Raw genomic sequence first — 7,445 nt, 5'->3', positions numbered from 1 at the left:
CTCAGGGCGACGGTTCCAGGCCTGTAACGATGGGGCTTCTTAACACCGCCGGTGGCTGGTGCTGACTTTCTGGCGGCTTTGGTGGCCAGCTGTTTACGTGGGGCTTTGCCTCCGGTGGATTTACGGGCGGTTTGTTTTGTTCTGGCCATGGCGGTATCTCAACTGGATGATAGTCAGTTTAAGAAATGTGGCAGCCCAGCGCTGCTGGTCCTTTTATAACCGTCCGCCAAACCCTTAGCGCAACGAAGCTCTCCCATTGGACGAGTACGAGTTTAACAACGCTGATTGGCCAGAAGCAGCCACACAACGTTGAGACAGCGTCGACATACCTAGCAGATTATTTTTAGATCGCTCGGTATCCAGCCGAGCGATCTATTAATAGCAGGACAGGGCCGATAACACAAAATATTCTTCGTTCAAATGAAATCCTTGGTTGTGCCGCTTGTCATGGGTAACGGTGTGTTTGCTTCTGTCCTCTTCAATGAATTATGAATGTGTGTGAGTGATTAGAAAAGAACCCAACATAGACTGCATGAAACAATCTAGATCTAGACCTAGTCTATAGACCTATGTAGATATTCTGACCCAATTCTTACCCAATTCGCCCGCTCGATCGGCGGTAATAATAGTGTGTAAATAAATGAGGGGGAAGGATTGTAATCAAACATATTTGTTTTTAAAAACAAGAAGATATAAAATAAAAATGGTAGACTAGCGGTGGGTTAAAGAATAGAATTTTAAAATAACGACCACCCTTATTTCTTGTAGACAAGGGTTAAACGGAGCACATTTAAAGAAAAAAAGATTCTATTTACATTTGTATCTATGAGCGAATACCCCTAAAATATGTCCAGTTACTACTATTAATATGACCGCCCCCCTCCCTGTTCTGCTCGTGTAAACCAGTGTAAGTATTATACATCTATAATAATGATCTCATACTGCTTGTGAGTGACATATTGATGCGTTATTAATACAGTTTGAAACAAGTAGGGTAGGGTAGGGTTGGAAAACTCGATTTTTGTTCATTGACACACAACGAAAGCTAATTGGGTAAACTTTGGTTGTCCTGAAAAGGACAGTAGTAGGCTAGGTGGACAGTGGGCAGCAGGGTGACACTGTTTAGCTCTTGCCACCGGGTGTCTTCTGTGACTTCTTGGGCAGAAGCACGGCCTGGATGTTGGGGAGGACACCACCCTGGGCGATGGTGACACCCGACAAAAGTTTGTTCAACTCTTCGTCGTTACGGATGGCCAGCTGGAGGTGACGAGGAATGATTCTTGTCTTCTTGTTGTCTCTGGCAGCGTTGCCGGCCAACTCGAGCACTTCAGCGGCCAAATACTCGAGGACGGCGGCTAGGTAGACTGGGGCACCAGCACCGACACGCTCAGCATAGTTTCCTTTCCTCAACAGACGATGAATACGTCCGACTGGGAATTGAAGGCCTGCCCTGGAGGAGCGAGACTTGGACTTTCCCTTGACTTTACCGCCTTTACCACGTCCGGACATTGTGAGTTGGTTAGGAGCGAGAAGAGTATAGCGACACAGCGATTGCGGCTGTAGGCTATGAATGAAGACTTAACGGCGAGATCGGCCCTTTTATACGAAACGGCGAGGAAATCCGTTCGTCACCAAGCGAGCGTTCTGATTGGCTGCGTAGCGGCTTGGCGTTCGTACTCGTACTCGTACTCTCCAAATTTCCTCGCCGTTTCATATAAAAGGGCGGCCGGCGGTGGGTTCGCCTCATTTCTGTTCAAGCCGTTGAAAAGAAAACAACATGCCACCTAAAGTTTCTTCCAAGGGAGCCAAGAAGGCCGGTAAGGCTAAAGCCGTACGCACCCGGTGACAAGAAAAAGAAGAGGAGGAGAAAGGAAAGCTACAGCATCTACATTTACAAAGTCTTGAAGCAGGTGCACCCTGACACTGGCATTCCTCCAAGGCCATGTCCATCATGAACTCCTTCGTCAACGACATCTTTGAGCGCATTTCAGCTGAAAGCCAGCCGTCTTGCCCACTACAACAAGCGCAGCACCATCACCTCCAGGGAGATCCAGACCGCTGTCCGTCTCCTCCTGCCCGGTGAGCTGGCCAAACACGCCGTCAGTGAAGGCACCAAGGCTGTCACCAAGTACACCACCAGCAAATAAACACAACAGCAAACAACCACCTGGCTTGCTTGTTGTGTGGCTCTACTACTCGGCCCTTTTCAGGGCCTCCACCCATTCCCAATTAGCTCGGTTTGGTTTACATTGAACGAGTTTTCCCTCCCTTATCCACCTACCCACCCACTCTGTGTAGCTGCCATGTTACAGTTGTTTTTTGTTTAGTCATTCTTTTCTTTAATAAGTAGAGATAGATATACATACATACATAGGCCTGCATAGTAATATGCCTATCCCAACAACTGCACACACTATTCTCTTAACACATTTCATGCTAATTCTATCCTTTAAACTAGACATAAAAAGGCCACATACTTATTACTGGGTGGCTCCTTTTTTTAAAAAACACTATTTCATTCTGCATCTCACACAGGGCATCAGCACACCTCTATGCATATCATTTATTGTGTGTTGTTTGGCATAGATCCAAGGGATGAATGGGATTTAATAGTTTTAATTCAGATTATAAGGCTGGCTGTTGTAATAGGAATTATTAGCCAACACTTTGATTCTTATCACCAGTGCTAACTGCCATTTTCATTACAATACATCCATTCTGGTGGGTTGGTTTTTTTCTGTCTTCATTATATATGTTGAACATAACTGTGTGAATGTGGCTTTTGGTGTTTTTATTATTTTTGTTTTTCTTTCATTAAAGCTACCATGTCAGATTGCTAAGGCATGCATCTGCCACCATTTGTTCACTGATTTATTTTTTTCCTACTACCATCATATCATATGATTCTTTTTGTTTTGTCTTTTGCTAGTCCTGGCTTGAAAATGAGTTGGTTACACTTCTGCACAACATACATTCTCTTTAACAAGACAAAACAACAATTAAATACTCTGAACTTTTTTTTTTATTATCATATATATACTTTTTTTTTTTTCAAATTACAGAAAATAAAAAATAACATGAGCTCAAGTACACAGCTTTCAAGAAGTTCATGGTTTTCTTTGCCAGCCCGCACAATGATTTCAGCACAGATTAAAATTTAAACAATCAAAAGGAGGTTGATCTCTTACCGGCTGACGAGAAAGTTTGCGCAGAAGCATCATTTCTTAAGTCCTTGGTCAGTTGGAGTTGTAAAATGATGAGGTTTTCTTAACATTTGCCCTGGGGCATACATTTATGGTCCTGGTACTAGTTCTATACTGACAAGGATTCTTTCAAAGCAACTTGAGCCCAAAGGGAAGTATTTATATGCCTGCAACATAGCTGTGATTAATAAAGAATGAATTTCAATGCAAAAAATAATAATTTGAATCCCTGCAAGCTCCTTTCACATAAACCAGAGAGAAAAAAAATGTATGCCAGTCTATAACATATACAAAATAAATAAATAAGATTGAATATAAAGATTTTTTTTATTCCTCTCATTAGTTCAACCCTTCTCTTTTATATAAACACCCAAGGCAGACACTTGAGTAAATTAATATCCTTCCATATATTATAGAAACATAAATAAATATGTGTAAAAAGTATTTCATATATGTATATTTTTTTAATATATATAAATATATATATATATATATATAAATATATATATATATATATATATATATATATATATATATATATATATATATATATATATATATATAATGTAAAAATATTGAATAGACGAATATTGTATATATGTCTATATATACGTATGTATATATATGCATGTTTTGTGTATATATATATATATATATATATATATATATATATATATATATATATATATATATATATATATATATATTTACATGTGTGTCTAAATGTATATTCATTGAATATATATTTGAATGTATATTCAAATATATATATTTGAGTGTAGACGAAAGACGCTCAAGTAAAATAATATCCTTCAGAATATTATAATTATAAGTTTTTTTTTTCTACCCCAGCAAACAGAAGGATATATATATACACACATATATATAATTTATATTTACAAATATATATCATATAAGAATTAATATATATATTCATAATATATAAGGATATAATACAAATATATATATATATATATATATATATATGTATAAATAAATAAATTATATATATAGATATATTCATATATAATGTATTTATTATGTAAATATATATATATATGTATATATCAGTGTGTATATATAAAGGTATGTATATATGTCCAATATATTTATTTGTTTGTTCGGATACATATATATCTGTTGTGTGTATTAAATTGCGCTCTTCTGTCAGTTTTTTCATTTGACGACAGTCGGTTAAGGTACTGGCCCCAGCCTAAAGATATTAGTAGAGCCTTCATAATGTGATGCCATGGGTTAGCAAAAAATAAATGAAGAAAAAATCACATAGCAGGACAAATTGACATTTTACATGCTTTCAAACTTAAACTGAAATCAGAAAATGATGTGAAATTCATCTTGTGTATATAGAAAAATAAGCATTGTGCCAAAATCCTAATCATTGGTTTTAAAAATGACACCAGCTTAATTTAAAAACTGGAAATTGTTTTGCCCTGGCGGATGAGATACCGGTAGCCGACACAGGGTTTACAGGCTGATAAAAGAAAGCGGTATACTTAAAGACAAAAGAATACCCTGTGTTAAAGCGGAACCAGCTAAGATTAAAGCTTAAAGTAAAGGCCTGCCCTGTCGCAGAATGTTTAAAGTGGCCGGTGAAAGATCCCCGCGCCAGGCTAAAAGCAAGCTGTACACTTATTACTTAACGAGAGCTTCTTCAGGTCTTGTCTGTAGGACAATTCAGTCACAATAACAGGCAGACCAGGCCAGCCCTGGATATAAGCTAATTCATTTTATGCGGTGCTTCGACAGTCAATGAATATGGAGCTGCGGTCAGACTTTCAAACAAACCGCCTGAGTATTTAAAATGGGAAACAATATTTATTAATATTATCACCAACTAGATCTAGATTATATAGGCTACAAGGAAACCCAGAACCAGACTGGAAAGAAGTAAATTTACTCCCACTAATGATGACTTCTCACTAATACTAATAATTAAAAAAATGTTTAAAAAAATTAATTGCTCAAACCTAATAATCATTACAATCAAGCATCAAGTCTGATAGCCAACATTGGACCTAAAATCTAGATCTATTAGTTTTTACTGAACTAAATCTTATGTTAGCTACTAATAATTACTAATGCATTCAATTATTAATACCTAGGCTACTCATTCCTACAGAATCTAGAAATTCTAGATCTAGACTCTAGAGAAATACTGGCGTCCCAGGCCAACCTAACCTTTTAAGCAACATCCTTAATTAGCATTTAATTTACCATGGATCGCCTGCCTTTTTTTTTTCACCGTGAAATTATTATTGTAATTTTTGAAACAGTATTTTGAATAGATCCACCCTCCTGTTTATATTATTTTAGTTAAGCTAGAGCGTTAGATCTAGAATTCTAGATCGACGCCTAGTTGCGTGTTTTAAAATAAAGCCAGAATATTAATAGACTGAAAATAAATGTGCCAGTTGTCGTGGGAAAAGGTTAAAAGAATAATTAATAAATGAAAAGCATTGAACTATTTCTCAAACATTAAATTAGTAGACTTGTAGGCGGCTAGATCTAGATCTATGTGATGAGTTGGATTAAAATTGAATGAATTCGTGCAGAATGTTTCGGAAGGAGTGAGTGAGCGGGAGACCCAAAAAAGTTAAAGTATCGCCTTTCCGATAGATCATTTCACATGAAAGCGATAGTTAAAGGACAGGTCGGATGCAGGGGGCACCTGGTTTTCTGATTTTAGTCAAGGAAAATGGGGAAAATGTATTTATTTTGTATTTTACAACGCGCGATGCTCGAAAATTAGTAGCTCAGGGAAGTCTACCGGTGGTTACCGCCTCAGGTTAAAATAGCGACCAATGGCTGTAGAGGGAAAAAAAGGCACATAGTATTCGATATTAAAACAATGTTTCGCTTTTGTGGCGATTTAGGGCGTTTTTTATTATTGAAATAATATGAGGAAAGCAGTGAAATCATTATTGTAGCCAGAAAAGGACGAATAACTGCTGATTTCGTTTGAGTATATTTATAAGCCCCAATTTTCTCACACCGATGTCTACGGCCATACCACGTTGAAAATACCGGTTCTCGTCCGATCACCGCAGTCAAGCAACGTCGGGCGTGGTTAGTACTTAGATGGGTGACCGCTTGGGAACACCACGTGTTGTAGACTTTTTTTCATCTTTTGTCTTTTGTTTTTACCCCACTGGACACCTATTCTTACCACCTGTACTCTTTCCTAAGTTCACCACATACCTGTGAACACTTTTGTAATATCGAAATATTTTTTGTTTGTTTCTTTTGTGCCTTCACGGTAGGCTACCTCGACCCTCCCCACCCATGGAAACAAACCCCTTAAAAACCAAAGGAAAGATGACCACTCTGCCCAAATTAAATAAATAAACTAAGTAGGCTACAACCAAATAATTGTACAATCAAACCTAAGTAATAAGGAGGAAGAAGTAACTCAGTAAGTAAGGGGTAGGTATGGAAAACATTCGTGTAGGGGTTACAACCACTCGAGCTAATTCGGAAACGTATGGGTGGCCCTAATAAGGGCCGGATGGGTAGAACAAATGGGTGGTCCTGGGTTGAGTTTAACCGCCGAAGCCGTACAGGGTGCGACCTTGACGTTTCAGAGCATAGACGACATCCATAGCAGTGACGGTCTTCCTCTTGGCGTGCTCAGTGTAGGTGACGGCATCACGGATGACATTTTCAAGGAACACCTTGAGGACACCTCTGGTTTCTTCGTAGATCAGACCAGAGATACGTTTGACACCACCTCTGCGAGCAAGACGACGGATGGCTGGCTTGGTGATACCTTGGATGTTATCACGCAACACCTTCCTGTGACGCTTGGCGCCTCCTTTGCCGAGTCCCTTACCACCCTTGCCTCGGCCAGACATATTGAATTTTTTTTCTTTGTTGATGAACGAGTGTTCGAAAAACGCCGTCTGCAGAGAAACTCGCTCCTTATATACGGTCCTGGGCTCGAGTTCGTTCAATATGGCGGACACCGCCCAACCAAAAGCGGTCGGCGAATGAGCCAGCCAATGAAAAAGCAGCTTGCCGTGTCGACTGGAATGTTGCTGGCTTGTCGGCTAACGGTGTCGTTTTCAAAGTCATTTTTTCACCTATTCTGCTATGCGACCCTTGGATAAAAAATAAAGAGTTTCATTGCCCACACGTGTAGGCATAGAAAAGATCCACGTTTGTCATGTTAAAATATGGTATTAGACGTTATTTTCACCGTTTTGTGCGAATAAAACTGAAATA

General features: G+C 38.7%; 1 non-coding gene across 1 annotated transcript; it reads left to right on the top strand.

The window, feature by feature from the left end:
- The first annotated feature begins 6,220 nt into the window (after positions 1–6,220).
- On the top strand, positions 6,221–6,339 carry LOC131933633 (5S ribosomal RNA). The gene has a single exon (XR_009385103.1). It is a non-coding gene; the product is annotated as a 5S ribosomal RNA (ribosomal RNA).
- The last annotated feature ends 1,106 nt before the right edge of the window (positions 6,340–7,445 follow it).

Source organism: Physella acuta, unplaced genomic scaffold (assembly GCF_028476545.2).
Source record: "Physella acuta isolate Inbredline_101_S28 unplaced genomic scaffold, ASM2847654v3 ptg002588l, whole genome shotgun sequence".
In the NCBI taxonomy this organism is placed as follows: Eukaryota; Metazoa; Mollusca; class Gastropoda; family Physidae; genus Physella; species Physella acuta.
This window is presented reverse-complemented; position numbering and strand designations above follow the sequence as displayed.